Genomic DNA, 25,559 nt, shown 5'->3' with positions numbered 1-25,559 from the left:
CTTTCTTATTCAAGATATTTCTGTGGATAACCATGGAACCTCAGCTCTATCAACAACCTCAATCAAGACAACAACAGTCTAATCAGTGTGCGCATCATCTAAGAGTGATTTAGCACCTACGAATTGTATTAAACAGGTTCGGGAAAAACTCAGAGTAGAAAATAAGTATAAAAAGAAAAGAAAAACAAGGCACCTGCTACAGTATATTCTGTATTTTCTATGTTGGTGTCTCATTACAAAGCAAATTCAGAGGAAAACCAATATTGAGGCGATGTCCGACTTAAAAACATTTGGACTACCTATGCTGTAAAATGTATTATCTCTTCGATTTACACACGGCATCTATTGCACGTCTGTCCGTCCTGGGAGAGGGATCCCTCCTCTGTTGCTCTCCCTGAGGTTTCTCTCATGTTCCCCTTAAACTGTGGGTTTTCTCCGGAAGTTTCTCCTTGTACGATGTGAGGGTCTAAGGACAGAGGGTGTTGTATTGTCATACTGATATTCTGTACAATCTGTGCTGTTGTATTTGCTGTAAAGTGTCTCTACTGTAGGCTATTTTTATTACATGTACAGCACTTTGGCTCGACCAAAAATCTTTATAAATGTGCTATATAAATAAAAAAAATTAAAAAAAATAGAAAATATGACAGATTTGTCGAAAAAAACATTTTTTATTTGATGCAGTTACACAAAAGTATGCACATTTTTCATTTTCCTCATTATGTATACAAAAATCTGAATAACATCCACATTTTTCATAGAGTATGCATACTGTTTGCTATTAAGAATGAATGTGATGCACATTTATTGTTATTTAAGTCCCTCTTTTTGTCCAACAAAAACATTCTCCAAATATAAATAGTTTTGCTAAAATGTATGAATGCAAGTAGGTCGTTTTGTCCTATTGGAGGATTACACGTTTCTACAAAACCAAGCAAACCTAGTTTTGATGCATCAACAACTGCCTGTTGGTAAGAAGAGCTTGATGTGTCAATATATGAGGCTCTTGTGCATATTTTACAGAGGCAAAGCTCAATTCAAATCTTTCACTTGCAGGTTAATGATGATAGCCTATGGATGTACACACAGCCTTCATTTAGCACTGTTTGTGAACGAAAACAGTGGGTATATTTGGCTATAACATGAGAGAGCGCTGACATTGGGTTATCCTAATGATGCAGTGCCTGAGGCATACTGACAGGTCGGCTGTAGGGGGGCAGGCCAGAACTCCAGGCTGCTGATGCTTACTGCTGACATATATTGACTTCTTCTGAAACAAGGCCTTGCGTGGCTGTGTTGGGGATTACCATGTACTGCTTGTTGACATGTGGCCTGTGTCAGGCATATTCAGAGGATTGAGACCCCACACCATGACAACTATATCGTACAGACTTAATATCTCTAGGTTAGAAATGGATTTCTTGTTCTCATTTCCTTTAAAGCTAACAGTGCGCACTCTCTCACACATCTTCTTCTCTTGTATTCTTAACTCCCTCTTAGCTTCCCCTTTAGCTCCTTTACTTGCTCTGGCTTTTCTTTCATTAACCAATTAGTCAAAAGTGTCTCGGTTTGAATAATTCAAACAGTTTTCCCTGTCTTTTTGTTCCTTTTAGGTTCTACCGCATAATTAAGACATTAACCCAAAATGGAGTAAGCCCTGTCTTCTAAAAGCTATGTACACATACAAGTAATTTGCTTTGGCTTTTTTAATTGAACATAACTGCAAAGCTTTCAATGTCAGTGTTGCAAACATGTGGCTTTGTCACAAAAAAAGATTACTGGACTAGGTGAACAGAAAAGAGGTGAACAGAAAAGAGACATAATGTAAAATAAATGTTTTAAACATTAAGAGGACACTTGTTGTACTCCTGCCAAAACAATGTGTATCACTAAATAAGCCTTGGCCAGGAGGCCAATCATAGCCAAGCTGCCTGAGGTTTGACAGTTAAAGACAAAGCGCATTTGTTAATAGCAAATCAAATCCGTACTAGAAGTATGAACTTCATTGCTGAATACAGGTTTTCATCCAACCAACAGAACTAGTTGCAACTGTTTAATAAACTGTATATCCCAGAATGCATCAAATAACACAAACAACAAGAACAACAAAGTGGAATTCCAAAGCAGTTCAGTTTCCTCAATTTACCCCCTGGTCAGTTTTAAAGTAAAACAACTATCACTCCACCTAGCAATTGCACAATGTAAGTCTCAATTAATATTCCTGCATTTAACTATGTATTTTTGCAGCTAGGTTTGGTCTCACCTGCACATCTGTCAGCAGTTGTCATTGGTAGCAAGGTCCATCCGATCTGACGGTGCAAGAGTGCCTCAGAATCATCATCAGGCCTGTGGATTATCCTAAGTATCAGGTAGGTGAATGTCTGGTTGAATTAATAAAGGTGTATAACATTGCTGATTGAAATGTGTTGTATTGTAAAGAGGGACACAACGTGATATTAGTCTACGTTGATCCTGGTTTAATTTCTCTGTGGAAACGACTCTAGCTAGCTAACCTCTAGAAACTTTAGCATCACAAATTACAATATGTTTTAAGTCACAATCCAGTGAAGTAAGAGCGTTCAAACATCATACAAATACTTAATGTTGGACCAACTTACTATTTTCAGTTATTTTGGTCGTTCCAATGTCCACGAGCATAGAGACGCATACATCCACTTGGAAATCATGTGACGCACCTTATTACTTAAAATACTTCCTCGCAATCATGTTTTTGGAGGAATTATATTTATTTCTAACTGATTATAATCTGTAGATCCGTGGTTAAAGGATCTACGGACCAAAAACGCCAACAGACAAGAACAAAATCTGAAAAAATAGGCTTAAAAACCGAGGCATGGGCAGGTTACTTCCTGTTTACATCCCTCAAAGCTTGATGGGTAATAAACTACCAAAACTCAAAAAGCCCAAAATGGAAGAGAAAAATAATGAAGAAAATACAGATTGTTTTCGTTTGTTTGTTAAAACATTTCCCTATAACGTTTATAATTGTTATATTTTTAAATATTGCAAGGTGATAGAAAATCACCAAAAATGGGTTTACTCCTAGAACAGAGAAATACAAATACCCCTGAACAGGAATTTGAAAGAAAAAATGTGCTGTATATTGAAAACCTTCAGACATGTATGTTACTGCTTAAATGCCATATAATGGCCTTTTTGAGTAGCCTTAATGCATCCTGAAAAATACAATAATGCTCTATATAGCATGTACCCGTCTTAGATAAAGTGGATATGAACCCAATGAACCCAACCCAACAATGTATTTTTATGAATGGATTTGGCCAATCCAGTGACCCGGTAACTACTGTAGCCTATAGATAACAAGTGCAATTTACCAGAAGACACAGCAGCAACTTCTTTTACTAACTTTTCTTAATAAGATTTATTCCACAAATATCATGCAGTGCAATATGCTGAAAGAGTTGGATTGAAGGCATATGGGCCCACCTGCTATGGGACTACTCTTTATTTAATTCCAATAGTGAAGTGAAAGCTTGTGATAATGACTTCTTCCATATATAGAGTAGCTTTGGGGCTTCTCGACATTGACAATGGCTCCCAGTGCTTCCAAAGTGACTGCTTTAATGTGTTATACCGTATTTTCTCTCATTTTAGTTGAAGGGATCATACAGTATGTTGGCGGGCTGCAACGATAATGTTTATTATCCATTTATTTTATTTTTGCTTGCCTATAAATTGTTCTTTATTATTAATCCATGTCTATACAATTAACAATTGGAGCCTCTTATCAAGAACAGTGATAGTATGCACTGAATATCCAGTAAGTGATAAGTGTGATTTAATGCAGAGCTAATGGTATAGCAGTATATTTATGTGTACTGTATCTGAACTTGTAATCTCCTAACTATCATTACATTCATATTATTAGAGAGAAATGTGTATCTGCCGATTTCTGGCAATAAACAATATCACCCAATCTACAATCTATTAAAAAAAAGTAAGATTGTCGGCCATTTCACCTGTACGATTTTCCACTTTCCACCTCTCTGAAGAACCAGCACCTTACCGTGGTAGAGAGGTTTGTGTGCCCTGATGAACCTGGGGGCTGTGTTGTCTGGAACCTTGTGTTCCTGGTAGGGTTTCCCATGGCAAATTGGTCTCAGGCAAGGGGCCAGACTAAGATTGGTTCAAAAGACCTCATGAAAGACGATACAAAAAGTGAGGATACCCGGCCCGGAGGAAGCCCGGGGTCCCCTTCTGGAGCCAGGCCCAGAAGGAGGACTCGTCGGCGAGCGTCTGGTGGCCGGGCTTGCCACGGAGCCCGGCCGGGCCCAGCCCGAAAAGGCAACGTGGGCAACACCTCCGCTTCTCCGTCCCGCGGGCCCACCACCTACGGGAAACATCAATGGGGTCGGGTGCGCTGCCAGAAGGGTGGCAGTGAAAGCGGAGGGTCTCGACGGACCAGACCCGGGCGACAGAAGCTGGCTTTGGGGACGTGGAACGTCACCTCTCTGGGGGGGAAGGAGCCGGAGCTTGTGCGGGAGGTGGAGCGTTACCAGTTGGATCTGGTTGGGCTCACCTCTACGCACAGCGTCGGCTCTGGAACCTTACTTCTGGATAGGGGTTGGACTCTATTCTTCTCCGGAGTTGCTCAAGGTGTGAGGCGCCGGGCGGGTGTGGGGATACTCACAAGTCCCCGGTTAGGTGCTTCTTTGTTGGAGTTTACCCCAGTGGACGAGAGGGTCGCCTCCCTACGCCTGCGGGTTATGGGGGGGAAAACTCTGACTGTTGTGTGTGCTTATGCACCCAACAGCAGTTCAGAGTATACGGCCTTCTTGGAGACCCTGGAAAGAGTCCTGTATGGGGCTCCTGAAGGGGACTCTTTAATCTTGCTGGGAGACTTCAACGCACATGTGGGCAATGATGGAGACACTTGGAGGGGCGTGATTGGGAGGAACGGCCCCCCTGATCTGAACCGGAGTGGTGGTTTGTTACTGGACTTCTGTGCTAGTCATGGATTGGCCATAACAAACACCATGTTCGAACATAAGGATGCTCATAAGTGTACGTGGTACCAGAGCACCCTAGGCAGAAGGTCCATGATCGATTTCGTTATCGTATCATCGGACCTGAGGCCGTATGTTTTGGACACTCGGGTAAAGAGAGGGGCGGAGTTGTCAACTGATCACCATCTGGTGGTGAGTTGGGTCGAGTGGCGGGGGAAACCTCTGGATAGACCTGGTAAGCCCAAACGTGTAGTTCGGGTGAACTGGGAACGTCTGGAGGAGGCCCAAGTTCAGGAGGCCTTCAACTCACACCTCCGGCGGAGCTTTTCGGGCATTCCTGTGGAGGTTGGGGACATTGAACCAGAGTGGTCGGTGTTCAAAGCTTCTATTGCCGAAGCCGCGGCGGGGAGCTGTGGTCTCAAGGTCCTAGGTGCCTCAAGGGGCGGTAACCCTCGAACCTCCTGGTGGACACCGGTGGTCAGGGAAGCCGTCCGACTGAAGAAGGAGGCCTTCAGGGATTTGTTATCCCGGGGGACTCCCGAGGCAGTTGCAAGGTACCGACAGGCCCGAAGGGCAGCAGCCTCATCCGTGGCCGAGGCAAAGCAGCGGGTGTGGGAGAAGTTCGGAGAAGACATGGAGAAGGACTTTCGGGCGGCACCAAAGTTGTTCTGGAAAACTGTCCGACACCTCAGGAGGGGGAAGCAGGGAACCATCCAAGCTGTGTACAGTAAGGATGGGACGTTGTTGACCTCAACTGATGGAGTGTTAGGGCGTTGGAAGGAACACTTTGAGGAACTCCTGAACCCGACAACTCCGCCCTCTATGTTAGAGGCAGAGCTGGAGTATGACGGGGGATCAACACCAATCTCCCGGGGGGAGGTCACTGAGGTCGTCAAACAACTCCACAGTGGCAAAGCCCCGGGGGTGGATGAGATCCGCCCGGAAATGCTGAAGGCTCTGGGTGTTGAGGGACTGTCATGGTTGACACGTCTCATCAACGTTGCGTGGAAGTCGGAAACAGTACCGAAGGAGTGGCAGACCGGGGTGGTGGTTCCCCTATTTAAAAAGGGGGATCAGAGGGTGTGTGCCAATTACAGAGGCATCACACTACTCAGCCTCCCCGGGAAAGTTTACTCTAAGGTACTCGAAAGGAGGGTCAGGCCGATTGTCGAACCTCAGATTGAGGAGGAACAATGCGGATTCCGTCCTGGTCGTGGAACGACGGATCAGCTTTTTACTCTCGCAAGGATCCTGGAGGGGGCCTGGGAGTACGCTTATCCGGTCTACATGTGTTTTGTAGACTTGGAGAAGGCGTATGACCGAGTTCCCAGGGAGTTACTGTGGGAGGTGCTGCGGGAGTATGGGGTGAGGGGGTCTCTACTCAGGGCCATCCAATCTCTGTACTCCCAAAGCGAGAGCTGTGTCCGGGTCCTCGGCAGTAAGTCGGACCCATTTCCGGTGAGGGTTGGCCTCCGCCAGGGCTGCGCTTTGTCACCAATCCTGTTTGTAATATACATGGATCGGATTTCGAGGCGTAGTCATGGGGGAGGGGGTCTGCAGTTCGGTGGACTAAGGATTGCACCACTGCTTTTTGCAGATGATGTGGTTCTAATGGCTTCATCGGTCTGCGACCTTCAGCACTCACTGGATCGGTTCGCAACCGAGTGTGAAGCGGCTGGGATGAGGATCAGCACCTCCAAATCTGAGGCCATGGTTCTCAGCAGGAAACCGATGGACTGTCCACTCCAGGTAGGGAATGAGTCCTTACCCCAAGTGAAGGAGTTCAAGTATCTCGGGGTCTTGTTCTCGAGTGAGGGAACAATGGAGCGTGAGATGGGCCGGAGAATCGGAGCAGCGGGAGCGGTACTGCAGTCGCTTTACCGCACCGTTGTGACGAAAAGGGAGCTGAGCCAGAAGGCAAAGCTCTCGGTCTTCCGGGCCATTTTCGTTCCTACCCTCACCTATGGTCATGAAGGATGGGTCATGACCGAAAGAACGAGATCGCGGATACAAGCGGCCGAGATGGGTTTTCTCCGCAGGGTGGCTGGTGTCTCCCTTAGGGATAAGGTGAGAAGTTCGGTCATCAGGGAGGGACTCGGAGTTGAGCCGCTCCTCCTTCGCGTCGAAAGGAGCCAGTTGAGGTGGTTCGGGCACCTAGTTAGGATGCCACCTGGGCGCCTCCCTAGGGAGGTGTTCCAGGCACGTCCAGCTGGGAAGAGACCAAGGGGTAGACCTAGGACCAGGTGGAGGGATTATATCTCTTCGCTGGCCTGGGAGCGCCTTGGGATCCCCCAGTCAGAGCTGGTTGATGTCGCCAGGGAAAAGAAAGTTTGGGGCTCTCTGCTGGAACTGCTACCCCCGCGACCCGACCACGGATAAGCGGGAGAAGATGGATGGATGGATGGATTTTCCACTTAATTCCCAGCATAATTAGGCCTGCACACAAATAAAGAGATAACAACGTAACTGACGACGACGACGACGTAACTGAAGTAACTGGCTCAGATCTTATGCCTGCAAAACATATCCAGTGATAACAGGCAAGAGAAATGAATGGGACTGTTATGCAAAAGGGAGCAGAAAGATGTATTTTTCTCAGACATACACCAAGGGCGGTGGTGGCGAAGTCGATAGGGACTTGGCTTGGCAACTGGAAGGTCACCAGTTCAAGTCCCGGCAAGACCAAGTGCTACCGAGATGTCCCTGAGCAAGGCACACTGCTCCCCGGGCGCACTAGGATGGGTCAAATGCAGAGAAACAATTTCCCCACGGGGATTAATAAAGTATATTTAAAAAAAAATCTAAAATCAAAAAGGGTATTAAAGACATTAAGATAAGGGGTCAGATACTGAAGCCAAATATCACATCCAGGAAAGCTGTCCAAGGAATCATTTTGTGATCCGAGCCCCATTACAAGTTGTGGCTAAATTACACTTAAGGACCAATACTGGGGCGGTGGACCATGAAAGAAAGGTGCCTTCTATGGCAGTCACCATGAAAAACTCTAGGCTCTGGGGAATAGGGAGCCTTCTGTGGGAAAGTGTTGTAAATGAGTTCCTTTAAAACATGATCGATAACTGCAAGTAACTATGTTAATAATACTGGGTGTCCACATAACATTTATTATTTCGAAAACATTGATTCTTTGCCACCGTGGTCTACAGCAAGTCCAAGCTTTATAACATAAAAGGTGCAGAACATATAGCCAGAATAACTGACAGAGATGATATAATGGTAAATATGTCATATTAGGTTCAGTTATCAACACCTACAAAGAACAGTGAGAGGCTCAATTCAGGATACAAAGAACATAAAGAGTGCAGTATTGATGGTAAAGGTCAGCTGAGCCAGAGATTCAATTACTCTGTGAGTTGAAAACCTGTGAAGTGAAACCAATGTACAGCACAGTATGTGACTGCATTGCTCACTGTAGAGCTGCATGATCAGACATGAGAAGAGCAAAAGCGTCAAATATACACGAAACACACAACCTCACAAGGTTTTATTTCCAGTTCCCACTACACAGAGACTTTTGTGGAGCATCTCAGCTCACCTCAGAGATTACAATGGTAGGCAGTCAAAGTAAACAATCCTAGACCCCAAACAGACAGACAGGAAGGAAGAAAGGAAGGAAGGAAGGACGGACGTTGGTAGGTAGCTAGATAATATAACACGTATTCCTTTTGCCAGTTACGCTGTCATAACATTGATTAATGTTGGCATTTTTATGTGCCACAGAAAGCAGCTAGAACAAATGATAAAAGTCCTATATAAATCTATGTGAAAAAAGGCTGTCTGAGACTTCAATTTGATATCTGCAACTCAACACAAAACAAAGAAATGTTGAAGGGTAAATACAGAACTGTATGTAGGACACTGGCGGCAGATAGGAAGAAATTACAGATAATCGCCTTGCAAAAGAAACTGCGTTGACACATTTATCTTAAATCCATAAATAAATAAAAGCAGCGGCTGGAATTAAATAAGCAGTGAAGGGTCTAAAACTTTGTGCACAGTGGCAACAATTGCATTTTCAGTCCTTTGATTAGTTTTTAATGTGAGGGATGAATGTGACGCAAAATCCTCATCAGAGAGATAATTTGCCTGAGAGAAATCCGAGCCTTTTTCATCATATCATTTCTCTGTCTAGAAGTCCTGATCTGAAGCATTGTCACGTCTCACCATTATGCCATGATGTTATCACTTACCCCTGCTTGAGGACAATACACAACAGAGCAGATTAGCTGAGTTTTAAAAAAGATTCCAATTATTCTGGAGTTTAGAGGAAAAGAGTTTCAATTTAATCTCCCAAAGGGGGGGGCTTCATGTACCTTATTGAAGCATGTCAAAGTTCAGGGGTTTAAAGGATTGTGGCACAGGCTTACTGCGTCTGGACAGGGACAGTTATTGAGTGCACTCGTCCTTGGGGTCGGACAAGGGCTTACGTGCTAGTGATGAGAGTGACAATGGCAGTTGTCCCTGATTGTGCCCTGAAGTGTTTTGCAAAAGAAATGAAAAGGGGCTGAAGGAGGGGCGGGAGAATGCATTCATCTAATGCTAAAACGATTAGCGTTCATTGAATTCAATTAGTGCTTAAAAAGGATTAGTTGATTTATCAAATGGTTTGTCGACGGTGAATGGACCTCCTTTTAGTCTTTTGACAGGCCAAAGTGCCTCACATATTCAGGTTGTGGTTTCTTGTGATTTGCTGCATTTCTCTGCTTCATATTGTTTTAGGAATATATTTGGCTCTTCGTGTAATGAAGACTATTGGATATTGTGACATGGATTTTTCTCCGTGTTCTCACATTTCAAAGACTAAATGGTTGATTAACTTTGGCAGACAGGCTCATTTGATAAGAAGAATATTTTTGTTCAAACTCACTGACTATTGTTTTATTATTCTGTTCTTATTTAACTAAAGTAAAGACTCATATCCAAATTCTTGGCACAATGTCGAGTTTGATATTCAGTTCCTTTGGTGGTTTAAATTGCACTCTGTCAAGTTGGAGGCTACACTCTGCCAGAAAAACGTGGCTTGCCCAACTGGGATTAAGTTGTTGACCCACATGAGGAATTTAACCATTGATCAATTGTGTACTTTGTTTTTGCTTTGATGCCAGCAAACAATCGCTGGGCTGGACCCCTCGCTGTGTTGATTAAGATTCAAGAAGCAGCTCTCATTATGTGTTACTCATTTAATCAACGTTATGCTAGTGTCAGTCAATCAATGAATTCAAGGTTGATGAAAAAACTCTTTCCAAATGGTCACCTGTAAAAACAAATGTTACCAATGCATTTCAGATTGCACTCCAAGGATTAAATTCACAAATGGCTTTTCTTCAGGGACATTACATTACATTACATTACATTACATTGCATTTAGCTGACGCTTTTGTCCAAAGCGACTTACAATAAGTACATTCGACCAGGAAGACACAACCTTGAAGAAAACAGAATTATATAAGTATATCAGGTTTCAGAGTCAGTAATAGCAGAGTTGTAGATCTGACGTTGTTTGACAAAAGGTCTTAAAGTCGAAGGAGAGAAGGTATTTTTGATAACAGTATTGTTAAACAATACATGTGTCAAGACCCTTGTTTTATTATGTCCTGCTGTTTTCAAACTGCCTAACAGACTCTAAAAAGTGTGACTTGGTTTATGAAAATATTATTTATTCCTTAAAAGTTCATTCCTTAGTGATATTGAGTCACCCCGACAGGCACTCTCTCTCCTGCCTTGCTCCTCATCTCATCTCACCCACGCTGGTGGTGCAGGAGTTCAGCTTCAGTTGCCAAATTGCTAATAACCATGCTCCGACAAGATCAACTTGGTGTATCATCATTATACAGATCAGAATGCCTCATTTTCCTTTTTTGTAATTCAATTATTTACTCTGTTGCTGCTCTCCTCTTATTGTCATTGTGCTTAATTTTCTTTGTCTTACACCTGAGAATGCACACTTTGATTATGAGATTAATCCTTACATGACTGACTCACTTTTTTTTAAACGTCTTTATTAGGTATTGTTTGTATCATAATTGTAGTACTTAATTATATTGTAATTCAAAGAAGGGGTCAGCCATTCAAATACAATGTACTTCTTGTCAAAATTGGTAAATATCTTCTTGTGGTTTGCTAGCTAAGTACATTTGGTGTTCATACACAGCCCTGCCTCTGTTAATGGCAATCAAACAAATGCCACATAACAACATTCCAGTCACCCAGCAACAGAGGGCATTATTATGGGCATTGAAGGGGGATATTGGTGTTGAGTTAAAATATCAACTATCTTTTTCCAGAATTGCTGACTCCACCTTCATAGTAATCCACACACACCTCTGTACGAAAGCCACAGCCATTGCTACACATTAGCCGTAATAAAAAATATGTCTCTCTTTCATCTCATCCTGGTCCTCATTAACATCTGATGGCTTCCACTGCACATCAACCTATAAATGAGACCAACCCGCTGACATCAGTTTAGGACCGTAATCAGTTCACACTGAAATCTGATACTGGCCACATTTAAAAATAATGTCCTAAAGTGTGCTGTAGAAAAATAATATAAACCTATTTTAATTCTTATAAATAGATTACAATTGTTTTTGTTTTTAATTAATAAAAAATTAACTCATACGTTGCACGGATCAAGATTAAATGATCCCTTTATTGATATAAATTCCGGCACCCACACATTTGTATGTAAAAAATGTGTGTTTAAAAACCAGAAGCCTTGGGACCTTTTCAGGCAAGGCAATTTTGATGCCTCAGAAGAAGGCACACAGTCATGATTGAGTGATTTTCCTTGGATCAATAATCCTGGACTATGCAGTATCAAGGACAACAGCACATTCCTAGATCTACGCCGGCAATCTCCAACACCTGTATCAATCCCTGCATTGTGAAGACAGGGGCCCATGGTTAAATGACGGACACGATGCACAGTCACGATTAAGCGCTGCACCCAGAGAGACGAGGCAACGGTGGTAAAACAAGTTCTCATTAGTCACCCATTCCCTATTCTGCTATCTTGCCTTGAGCTACGCTCACCGCACATGCTCTGAATACATTCACACCTCACATACACACTTATGTTCAAACATATTCATTCCAATTCAAAAATATATTTGACAGGAAATTTGATTTAATTTTAATGGCATGCTTTATGAGACTGGTGGACATCTCCTGAATAATTACGCGGAGCATATTAATGCTTGTTTGTAATCTGCTTTGGTGTGGCCCTTAGCTGATCTTCCTGACTAGCCAACTGGCTGGTTGGGATGGATTTTTATGCAAGCAGCATGGGAGGTTTACATATTATAAAACTGCCTTCACGGCCTGCAGTTCATCTGCTTGCTTGTTTATCTGTTTATCCCTTGCCATTACTGTAATTAGGTCTTTGTACTGGAAGCCACATCAGTCGTAACAAGAACTCAGAACAGCATGTGAAGACAGAATGATGGTAAATAGGGCAAAAGCAAAATGGACTATGTGTACAGCGCACTCTCTGAAGAGAAATAAGTCAGCGCCCTGGCAGCAGTGAATGCTGTAATTGCTCCCCTTCAAAGAGCCCCTGTCTTGCCAGGACACAATGGAATGACCTTTTTGTGATTGCAAACCTCTTTTAATGGTGAACCACAGTGGTCATATCCCTGACCTCCTCCTGTATACTGCCTCACACTGTTGTCATTCTAATTATGTAATTCAAGTGCTTTTATAGCGTTCTCATTCATTTTAATAGGAATAGGTCTATGATGTTTCAATTGAAACAAGGCTCAGTTTTGCTATGTGTCTTACTGTTCATGCAGTGTCCTTGTTTGAGTCATTTTGAAGAATAACACTGTCTGGCTCAGTTAATCACCATCTGGCTGTTCTTTGAAAGAGTGACAGTTTTTGACACGGCTGTTTGAATTGTTAATTTTCTGTGGAAGTCCTTCTGTGAGCTAAGGGTCCAAATTGCAATTTGAATGCACAACTCAAGCACTTACTCAATGAATGTTTGTCATTGCATGTTTGAAGGCAATACACATTAGATAATTGTATAGCTCACTGCCATTACCCATTCTCTTTACAAGCTGATGCTCAAAATAAACTCACTAACTGTGATCTACTATAAAAATCTTTGGTTCAAAAATGTACTGCACAACGACAAAGAACAAATTAATATGAAGAAAATGCTAAGAAAAAACGTTTTTCTCGGAAAAGAGATCCATTTTAGTTTTCAATAATGAGATTTTATAATAATAAAATGAATCATCCTTTCCTGAGTATTTTTTGTTTTGATAAAGGATAGAGCATTCAACAGACAAACGCTTCATCAAGGTTGAGACATTACTACTCATTTATTCTCAGCACCCATTTTTTTCCCGCCAGTGAAAGCGTTCAAGAGCCAATATGCTAGAATGTGGAGCTATTAAGTTTGCCAACATGCCTTGGACTACACTGAACACCAGATGCCACCAAGAAAAACTGCTAAATCAGTGTCACGGTGTGGGTAACTGAGGTGGAAGCGAAGAAAAAAGTATTGTTTGCTCGAAGCTAGAGCAGTTTCACAAGGCAGGCCGAGCAACATTTCACGAGACAACATCATTTTATGTCGCAATTCAGGCTCTGCCTCTTACACATCCACATTTCAATACTCAATCATATATAATGAGTCAACATGGCTGCTCCAAAGGCTCGCTATGCGGCTCAGAAATGTAGCCTTCTGTTGCCCAAGGCTCAAGCAGTGCCAATATTTCAAAACCCATTCTTTACTGAGTTGACCAGTCACTTTGGTGCTTTAGTACACACACGACTCGTAAGCAGATTTACAGAGATGAGGAGTGTGGAAATAATTACAAACATAAAAAGACGTTCTTTAGCTTTATGGAACACATCAGGACATTGTGAGCAATGTTTCAAATATCAAAATATTTTTGCTTGATGCGTCGATTATTTACTTGTTTGTCCCTTAATTATAAAATAATAAAAATGTAAGTAAATGAAATCATGATATTTAATTTAAATGTAAAGTGTGCCCTGGTAGGGGAATATGCTGTGTGTTCCACTTATCTGTAATCCTACAGTGTGTTATGGTCTATATACACATATAATAATTAAGCGCTTTGAGCACCAGGAAAAGCGCTTTATAAATGTAATGTATTATTATTATTATTATAATATGACCTTCGGAAATGAGATGTTCTAAACTACATAAACTGAAAACCACCAATAATAATCACTGAATGAATGACTTTAGTAGTGCAGAGAAAATTGTTGAAAGTTGACTGGTGGCAGACAGACGCCAAGCCACATGCTATAAACAGAGTTGCAAAGTTCCTGTTGGGAGGAAGCACTCAAAAGTGATGGATCCAATTATAAATGTCTGTAAGCTTTTCGTTTTACAGGATTAAAATTACTCAACAACCTCTTTGCCCACAGAATGCATGAATGTCTGCATAATTGACATCAAAACGTTTGAGGTTTTAACGAATGGAAAAATATTGATGTGCTGTACATCTGATCAGTGGAGTAACAGCATGAAGCATACTGTACCTGCCTGCCAATCACAGCCCATCACGCTGTCAGTCACTCAGCCCTTTCAAGAACGAGTCCAGCTGGCAATTCAGATCAAGCCAGGAAAAAACCTGCAACACATAATGCAACACTTAATCATTTCAAAACGTTTAGGTGTTAGGGACACGTATTTCATTATAGGTCATCAGGGCTGTTCCTTCTAAAGCAGCTGGAAATTGGGGTCGCTGTTCTGTAAATATGGGCTATTCATTCTATACTATAAAGCATGGCAGGCAGAAAAAGTAAAAATAACTTTTAGACGTACACTTCTTCTATGGCATTCAGCAGGTTAATAGACAACTATATCTAAATTAACAGATGGAGTGAAGTCATTTTAAAATTGCTTACCCGAACTATGCCAATAAGTTGGTTACTCGTGGTAAAAAGTATTGAATCATCCCTGACTGAGGCATGCTGGGACGGAGGCCCCCTCTCCCACAGTAGTGGTTGCAAATATGTAATTCCTGTTTCGTATTTTAACAAATTATGCACTACACATATGCCAGATCGCTAGTGCAAAAACGTGTAATATGCCTGCCTTGGCAACATTTCCCACAAACAAAACTGTACACATAGGATGTAATATTGTTAGTAAAAGTGTGTGTCGCCTAATGGGGAACATCAGTAACTCACATGTTATGTGTTAGTGATTATTGTTTCGGAAAAACACTTATTTCTCTGCTCTCCAATCAGAGGTCTGCCACCTCTTTCAGATCTGAATTACAGTCTTATGAGTCACACACTGTAACTCTGACACATCCTGACACACAGCAGTCAGCAAAGCATTGATGTTTCTCTCAGAGAGCTGTTGGTCTGTTGGCCGAAGCATCACAACATTATTCAAATCCAGGGCTATGACTCCAGGGCTGCATTATCAAAATATGAGAAGACGCTTATTTTCTTCTTGCTTTTTACATTGTGTTCTAAGTTGGAAACTATACTATTTTCTTGACAATTAGTAGCAGGCGATACATAACCTAGTTTAACAGTCGGTGGATTAGAACAAATATCTAATTAGAGTGCACAAAGCGTAGCTTGCTCAGGTCGCTCGTGTTCTTATTTGGATTTCACAGCAGGAGTCCAACATGCCTTCTGAAACCCAGTCGTCCAAATCAGATCAGCACAAATCCATAAAACATTATGTTCCAGAGTCTGTGGAGAAGATAAACATGAAAAAGGAATATTATATTTAATGATCAACATCAAAACCATGAACTACTTGCAGACACATGAGACTGAGGTCTGGCATTGGCCTTCAAAGTCCCCAGACTTGAATATTACTGAATATGGTTAAATATTAAAAGGTGCAATGCATAAAAATGGGTTCAGATTATTGTATTAAGCGGGTGAATATGTCTATGCTCGTCTGGTGGGAGGTACTTAGGACTGGAAGGGGGAAGAAAGGAGAGCTGCAGGATGAAGGGTGTGTTTTCAAAGTCTGGCTTCTCGCCTTTTCTCCAGAAAACTGCCTATCGGGTACCATTTTAACAACATAATGAAAGGTTATAATTAGATGTTTGGCTCCGTAATGCCAAACATCAATGGCCTCCCTCAGCTTTAACTTGATTTCACTTGGAAATTCTACAAAATCAACAGTTGACCTGGGCTTTATATAAATAGATATCATATTTCCTGAGCTACTGTGCACCTACATGTGTATTGTGTCTGCATTCTTTGTGTGCCTTTCTTTTTGCCCCTGCTGCTTATGTGTACTCAGTGCATTGCACATCAGTGGATTTACTCCAAATAGCTCGGCTCCCCCCCACTGCCAGTCACCCCCTCTATGTTCTGCAAGTTACGTGAGTAGCATTGATGTAATATCCCCAGACACTGTCCTGGGTTTCTTATTCAGAAGGTAAAAGGCTTCTAAGTAGCCATCTATCAGAAAATCAGTGCCCCAAAACCAGTTCTAATTGTTCTCAGACTCTCTGGTGGTCGCTGCCAAGGCTGTGTCAGATTAAGTGTATGACCAACCCATTAATTTCCAATCCATTGTTTTGCAAGCGCTGTAGGTGAGGGTTGTTTGTTTTTTAACCCTTAACTCCTACTTTGTTTCTTTTTCTTTTGCTCTCAAACTTTGTTAGTCTTCTTTCTCTAACTTTTTCTCTTATCCCTTTTCCGCCTCAGCTTTGAGCTTGCTTACATGAAAGCAGGGCAGCTAGCCAGTGCCAGCCACACAGCAGGACATGCTTGTTTGTCATGGATGCTTCTCAATAGGCAAAGAAAAGGAGAGCAGACAGTGTTGCTCTGGGCAACACAGAACTCCGTGGGTATTGTGACATGAGTCATAGGGTACATCTTTCTTTATGTCCACCATAAGTGCTTTCAAGTGTTATTAAAGACGGTTATGGCTACAGACTAATCAGGTTTACCTCTTAAACTGCATTCAACTTATTATTACGAATGCATGTCGAGTGGCCAACCATTGTTCAGACCAAGCACGATGTAGATTTCAGTCAAGGTCATGTGCTTTCATAAACAAATTAGCTAGGCAGAATAATAAGGAATGTGTCTTTTATTTTAGCCGTCATTTCACATGTTTTATTCAACACTCAAAAAAGGAATCTCTGTTTATTTTTGCCTTTTACATTTCTCAGATGTTTTTACATAGACGAGGGAAAGACTTTAAAACAGTTATATAGCCACTTAGCAGTGGTATCATTCAGACTCTTCAAGGTCATAAGGCTCAGAATCACACAAATACTACACATTCATCAGAAATAGCAACATGGGCGACCCTTTGTCTTTTTCTCCGCTCAGCTTTAAGCTCTGGTTTGGTCCACTAACTCATAAGATACATCTATGGTTGTTGAGCTTTCTTGTTCTGCCATTTCTCACTGGGCAGGTAGCATAAGCCCAGCCTGTCTGAGGTTGTTTTCTGCAAATGGGTGCCTACAGTGTATTCATAGAGGGTCGATAAGAACCAATAGGGAACAACCTTACAGTCTGAACATGAGCTGGAGAACCTAAACAATTAGCTACAAGCTAACATGTGTTAATTCTCTGCCGGTTTGGCAGTTGTCCACATCCAACCTTTCCACATCCTGCAGACAGTTTAATTACAAAGACATTTATTTAATGTTAATATCGCTTATGGTGCTTTAATTACACCTCCCCTCACCAGTCATTCTTAATCTGCATATGGTTGTACCTTCCTCTCCTTCTTTAACTATACCTTGATGTCTTTTTTACACTTGTCACTCTTCCCAGCCCACCTTCCACTACCTCTCTTCTCTTGATCCCTGCAGCAATATTCCACATCTTTGTAACTCTCACTTTGCATCTTTCCGCACTCTCTTTCCCTCGGCTCTGCCACCCAATCTCTTTCTCTTTGAGATGTGGCTGTCATGAGATGAAAAGCTAATTTCTGTGTGTCCCTCACTCAGTACATCACCCTGTGTATTTGACTGCCTTTCTCAGTTCTGCTCTCTCTGCCCTCCTAAATCAAAAAGAGAGAGACACAGCCAGGAACTGTTCAAACAACATGCTAATGGTCTGCTAATGGATCCATGCTTTCCATAGCTTTACCTGAAAGCTGGCAAATTATCCACTCGGCACAAAACTGTACACTATTCAATGGACCCAGCCTGGAGACATACACTCACAGCCACCTTACTAAGTAGACCTGCTTTATTTAGAGTGAATAGGGGATGTTATTGCCGAAATAAACATTAGATCTCACAAGCCATGTAGTCTGAGCATATTTTAGTTGTATGATACCAGTGCCAGACATCACTTAGAACGGTTGCTGTTTAGAGGATTTTCACACACTTCACTTTTCACTAGTTTTAATGCAACACAAGGATGGTTGGCAAAGAGAAAAGAAAACTACACAAAGTGTCTTACCTTGATGTTGGATAACCAGGTGCCACCAGCTTCAAGGCCTCTTTGAAATAGTCTCTGAAACGGCAAAGGCCAAAGCTAATGATTACGATTATTTACATATTCCGTATATGCCATATGAAAATGAGTTCAGTTCAATTGAAAAAAAACATATCTGACAATGTAATGGCAATGTTATGCAGAATAGTTGCTATCCAATAGTTTGCTTGTTGTAATGCATTTTTAATTTTCTATTATTTCAGCTCAGTTCCTAAAAGAGAGAGCAAATGTACAAAAAGATTGTATACTAATGTTGGACACATCTCCACTTTAGGATGTTTTAAGGGATTACCTTTTCCGTATGTTTTCTTCTGCCAAAGAAGCAACCACTGGCCAGGAAACAATCCTTGTGCATTGTCTGTATGTACTTCTTCCATCTCCTACAGTGGGATCTCTGAGTGCTTTCAGCAGTTGCTTTGTGGAGGTGGCCTCTCACTCGACTATGCCTGGAATAATTTGTAAAAAATAAAAAATAATCTGCATTAGGAGCCTGTAACAACTACTTACAGTATGGCTCTTGTCATTGTAGCTCAGCAGTCACCTGACTTCAAGGTCCCTCCTGATCACTGTTATCCATGTCACATCCTGGCCCTGGCTGATCGCCTCACTCCCTCACCTGTGTATTTTCGCTCCCTGTTAATCACCTGCCTGGCCTCAATGAGCCTCAGCTGTCTCTAATGATCACTCCTCACCTGTGGAAGTCTGTGCTGTTTCCTTGGTCAGTGCCAGTTCGTCTCGTCTGTATAGCAGAAAGTGCTCCATGTTTCTCTCCTGACGTAAGCTATTGTTCTAGCTGCTTAGCATTTGTACCAACCAAGTTGTTTTGTTTTTTTTGTTGCTTCTCTAGTTCAAACCGGAGAGACGTGATGTAAGGAATACATATTTATTGTTTACACGTCATATGAATGAAATGATTGCCATGATAATACAAAAGGAGAATGGAATGGTGTTTGGCGATTAGGCCCCGGTTTGCAGGATAATCATTCAGGAGGGAAAGAACCGCTCCGATGAAATCCCCGGGGTCTAGACACTGGTGGTGGTGATAAATAGGTGGGACCGGTCTGAAGAAGGAAGTTTAGCTTTGTCCTGGAGGAGGCGAGAGGGGTGGTTGCGTGTAGTCACCTGAAATGACAACTGACGGGGAGGAAGAGCAGGTATTTAAGGAATTTAGCATGTGCAGCAATTGGCTGCTGAGGGGTGACGCCCTCGTATTTAATGAGGGAAGAAGGGAGCCATAGAGTGACGTGTAAGTGACTCATGTTAGGTCTTCCTTATTGAACTTGCGCTAAAGCTTTCATTAGTTTTCCGCCAACTTAGTTGGTTGTTTTTCGTTGCTTCCAGTCAGTACATTTTTTGATCATTGCCTGTTTTATTTTTACCTTTTGGATTAAACGCTTGACTAAAGACCTTATTGCCTGGTTGTGCGCTTGAGTCCTATGTTTTGCTTGTGCCCGTACTTGTGCTTGATACTTATGGCTCTTGTCATTGTAGCTCAGCAGTCGCCTGACTTCAAGGTCCCTCCTGATCACGGTTATCCACACCCTGTTTTGTAAAGTGCTTTTGGTTGTTGCACTAATAAATACAGCATACAAACAATTACATCTTGTAATTAAAAATATTGTACGATTAGAGGAGCAAGATTATGTATTCCTAATCATCCAGTAAAAAGAAAATGAAGTGCCGGCCGTTTGTCACCATTACAATTCAAAAGAAAATAAGTAGGAGAAATTAATTCAGCATGGTGTATGCAATATGGTCTCTATGCTCTGTGTGCGTGTGTCTTTGTTTAAAAAGGCAAAAAAGGAACTGCTGTAGTAACATTTCCCTTTGAGTACAAATGCAGCATACTGTGTAAGGCATCTCTGCGAAAAGTATAACAACACTACCATGTAAGTAGCATGATAGGACTGTGAGTAAATACAAACTACACCAATTTGTCTGCTCAGCTATATTTACCCAAACATGAAAATGCAAACCTACATGCAATGGCAAAACCATTCAAGCAGACCTAAAGTATCACACTTTAGAATAGAGGCAAGACCATTTCTGAAGTGATCATCACGAGAAAGGATGACAGGAATGAAGCCGTGGGTATGTGATTCTTGATTAACCATAATCAAGTCATAAAACACATAAGCATTAAGGCCCAGGCTGTGCTGGAAACAGAATAAAAGCTTGTACCTCTTAAGGTGGGCATTCAGTCCTTCCAAAGCCATTCCTCAGCATTATTGATTCATTCCCTGCTTTGTGAACAGAATTACATTCAATCCAATTTGGTCCCACCTTTTCTCCTCTGCAGGACAGGAGACTTATTTGCATGAAAGTGCAAATGAAGTATAGTAGGTAGAGAAAGGTGAACAAGGGGATAAGGGGCCAGACAGGGCACCATGGCAATAAACTATATCATGGATCTATTGCTGCCAATCTGCATTTTGTATATATCCACATCGATTAGAAACGGTACAAACTATTCAGATTATAAACAACAGCTTAATAGTGGTTGGCAAGTGGAGCCAAACAAGCAGATACAGCTTAACAGGTTTATTGCAGGAGTTACTGAACCAGGATATGACCATGGTGAGTGAATCAAGAGGGGAGGAACGGAGAGTAGCTGGTCAGCATGGCGGAAGAGAAAGCAGGGGAAATAACTTGGCCAGAAGGAAGGCAAACAGACAGGACTTATGGAGAAAATGAAACAAACACCTGAAAATCCAAGATGGCCTCTCTGTAATAAAATCTGTAATAATATACTGTTTTAAAGCATTTTTGTCTTATTTAAGAAAATATCCGTCATTATGTTGCTTTGTATTGTTATCCACACACACACACACACACACACACACACACACACACACACACACACACACACACACACACACACACACACACACACACACACACACACACACACACAGATGTGTGAAATAGTAGTAACTGATTTAGCTATTGCAGCTGGCTCCATACTGGTAGCACAGCAACAGAAGCTGGTTTCAAACACTATAGTTGTCCTTGGTAGTCATTTACTGTATGAGAGAGGGTTTTCTTGGTAACCTTTAATTTAGAGGCATGCCTAGGTGGGGAAGAAGATCTATTGCATGCAGTTTCTCAGTCACACAGGTGGACACGAATGAAAGTAACGACGAATATACCAGTTAGCACATTCCATCTAGTGTTTGTGTCCTAAATCAGACTTCAGCATTGCTACATATATACTTTGGACTGCCAGTATCATAATGATGTGTGGACCCTCATGCCACATTTCCCTTTGTTCAATGGGCACACATCTGGTAAAGCCAGGGGCTGCTGACAGGACAGCAGGCTTATTAATGATTACCTTCAGCAGGTTTCCCACCACACTCTATCCTCTGACCTTTCCCTCTGAAGGAAACAGTCGATGGACTGCAACAGTGCCCAGTCAGATGTCCTTCCTCCTCCTCCTTGTACCCTGTCAACCGTGTTAGGAAGCCAAACAGTCTCAAGGAAAGAAGGGAAGGAAAGTACTTTCAAAGCCTTTCATGTACTGTTTTTGTCTATTTTAATCTGATTAAATTGTTATTCAGTGTGTGTTTCTTTCTGAATCTTTGTCTTCTTTCCTTTTGTTACTACCTCTCTGCTGAGGTTCTTTTTCAAAAATGCTGTGCTTTATGGCATACAATTAGGCACCAATATGGGTCAACATATCCCTGTGATGAAAACTCAGAATTGATTACATATCTTGACAAGCACTCCAGCTATACCATTATCAAATATTGCCTAGAATCCCTAAGCAGTGCTTAAGGGAGAATTAATAAATTCATCGTTCATATTTTCAGACAGTTGAATGGGTTAGCTATCCCCACATCACCTTTATTTCTGCCAACAAAAACAAATTAGGGACACGTCTTAACGATAGCTCGTCTGTTTTGTACCTGTGTGAAAAGTGAGGTGTTATCTAACACCCCAGCCACTGAAGAGCAGAGCATTACTCCCAGAGTATCTTTTTTTGTATTTCTTGTGTGTTCAGAAGAGATACGAGTGCCCCTAGCCGTGGTGCTTCTGTCTTTGCTCCTGTTTGAAGCTCCTGACAGGCTACATAGCCTGAATCTTCCTTCTGGGAAACCAGCAGGACATTCCTCAGATAGAGACCCTTTAAAGGTTTCCAGTGGTTATGGCTCTGTGTGAGCGCAGTAACTGCTATTAGTGTTTTCATTTCACTTAGTCCATTTGAGCTGAGGGTAATTAAGAGGGTTTCTTATTTCTTACAGAGAAAAAAGGATGATTCTTGTCTTGCTAATTGGGTTAACATCTTGAGCGGATTTATGCAGTGTCTCGCTTTTACTTTTAGAACTACATTTTATCTCAAATAAATGAAAAAAAGGGTAATTTGTTTTATCTTGCATACTGAAATCTAGAATTGCTGTAGTTACAGAATAGGCCTTTTTCGATGGACATTTGCATGTGATAGCAGGAAAGCACAGTTGTGTCATCACGTAACATTTACAAAGGCTGCATCCTATTCAGAGTTTACATTTTCAGGGCCCTGCTATTGTGCAAGCTGAAATGAAATCCCTGTTAGCATTATATTATTCACATGTGCTCTTCCTGCTTTTCAAGATTTCACATGTCTGCTATTATTATGTTTGTGTACCTAGAATGTGAAAAGGATTTATCATATTCATATCTGTAATGTTTGAAAGTCACTTAGCTGTGGTTTAAAAAAAAGTTAAAAGCATGCCAATAAGAGTCACAATACAGTGCGAAAAATATGAATTCAATATTTAGGTCTGAGGGGGATATTACAGTTACTGTAAGGATGAAAAAGGACAGACAATTTTGGTTTTTCTTATGTTCTCAATCGCTTCATAATTATCTAATGTGCCAAGCACAACAAAGAGAAACTGCATTGGCAAACATAAAAAGTGCTGACAATTAGACCCACACCAACACTTTATGGCATGTAATCTACATCTACCTGACAAAGAATCAACAATAAGTTGAGCAATGTAAGTTACACAGGTGTATTTGCTGTGTTTTTGCATGGCAACATAATATACTGTAATGTGCTCTTGGGTATTATCCAGCCCATGTACAGTATGTGCATCACTGTCCTGAGGGAGTCCACACTGAGCCTGTTTTCCAATTAGGCCTAAATCTGATTTCACTAAACGGCTCCATCATTTAGGAGGTCTTTTAGGGAGCAGTCACTGAGATGCATTACAACTGGGGGATTGTTAGCATTACTTTTCACAGCAGTTAGCACATTCTGCTCCAGCTCCTAAGCAAATCCCTTACTGCTTCATATTTGCTGGGGGCAGCAGATACAGACAGATAGGTCTACAGTCAGAACACCATGTGCTTCAGGCAGCTATAATCGATATTTGTATTGTAATATATCAAATGACAATGTAAGAACATTGCAACAATGTGAGAGGTGTGCTCAAGCTCCCCTGGGCTTTATAGATCTTTAAAGCGAGGTTGGGCTCATTGTTTAGCAGTCTGGCAACTACAGTTTTACTCCTACTGTTCTTATAGCGCCGTTTTAGTCTACAACAGGCAGCTGTTTTGGAGAAAAAGCTATTTAAAATCCCACTCTCATCATCGGTGATCACTCAAAGTCCAATATGATTGTCTTTCTGTTGGTGGGTCTGGTCATTTGTGGCTCTGGAGGCCAATCCTTGATTCACAGCTTTTGTCGCAATTTCGAGAATTTGTGGGTGGTTGTCATGGTAGTGGTTGCTTGTGGAGCCATTTTGATGGTGGATTGCTCCTTTCTTAGTCGCCTCTGTGGCACAGTGAAGGTCTTTATCTTGCTATGCCTTCACAGAACATGCTGTTACATAGGTTTATTTTCCCCTTTGGTGCTTGGCCCCTGGTATCTGGCAACAAGAGTATATATCAATTATTTACACTACCTGCTGATCACAAAACACCATAGAGGCACAGTAAGCAACTAGATGCTAAACATAGTGAAGAATTGAACAGATGCACAGTCTGATATTTCCCCCGAGAGATGGTTAAGAGTGAAAATTGAGCCAAACAGGAATTAATAAAGGACAAAGGTCTATCAGGTAGCCAGAAATACAATACTAAAGCATCAACGATGCCTTGTAATTGCTCAATGTGTAATTCAGCAACTGTTTGCTAACAAGATTGGCATATAACATCGGGGACAGTAAAGAATTAATCAGATGTCAGTGTTGTGTTCATAATTTGTTCCTGCAACCTCACAAGTCAGTTTTTGCAGATTCAAGCATCACTTAATCTGTGTATATTTCCATTATCCTGGCTGTGCATGTGTGGTTTCAGACAGTAGAGAAGCAGAGAGGTGTAATGTAACTCTGCTCTCTCTGACAATTCTTCAAATATTCAATTCAAAATAACAGTCATCATTTATTAGAAAAGTAAAAGCATGTTTTTTAGGGAGAAGAGGTTCTTTACACTGCAAAGCTAATTCAACCACTTCCAATGGTAGGGCAAATGTAAGGGTAAACAACCAACCAATGTGAAATCTTGGTCAGAGATTGATTTTAACTGAGTTTTAGCTTCTGTCAGGGCCAACCTGATCTCACCAGAATGCGTGACTCCACCACGACTCCTTAACACCGCATTGCGTGGTGGAGTCACGAACTTTGTTACATTTACGTGTCTGCACCACGCAAACAACCCCAATGTAAAGTGAATGAGGCTCTTTTGTCGTGGTGCATACACGCATTTCTACAACGTCCTGCAGTGAGCTTTTATTCTATAAAACGTTTTTAAAATCTACTTTATAGCTTGTAGAAACTCACAGGAGGCTTCTTTTATTTTATTTGTATTCATAATAATTTGTATTTTTCGTCAGAATGTATTATGGTGCATTAGTTACGATTTTTTGTTCTCAAAAAACAGTGCATTGTGTGTAATACAACTGTGATTTTTATTACATTAGTTTGTTTTTAAGGAAGGCCAGAGCTTCAGCTGTGTCCAATAGATTGTTCCCTTTTAGTTAACGTTTTTTAAAATAACATTATATTCCGATTTGATCATGCCCCCTTTATTGTATTACGGAGAGCAATGTGAGCGTCCATTCCCATTGGATAACGGAGGGTTTTACACCCGGAAGTGAGTATTCTCCTTAATGTCGATTGATTTTACAGTGATATCTGCACT

The sequence above is a fragment of the Gymnodraco acuticeps genome, unplaced genomic scaffold (assembly GCF_902827175.1).
Source record: "Gymnodraco acuticeps unplaced genomic scaffold, fGymAcu1.1, whole genome shotgun sequence".
Lineage (NCBI taxonomy): Eukaryota > Metazoa > Chordata > Actinopteri > Perciformes > Bathydraconidae > Gymnodraco > Gymnodraco acuticeps.
The sequence above is the reverse complement of the archived record's forward strand: the minus strand, read 5'-3'. Positions refer to the sequence as shown.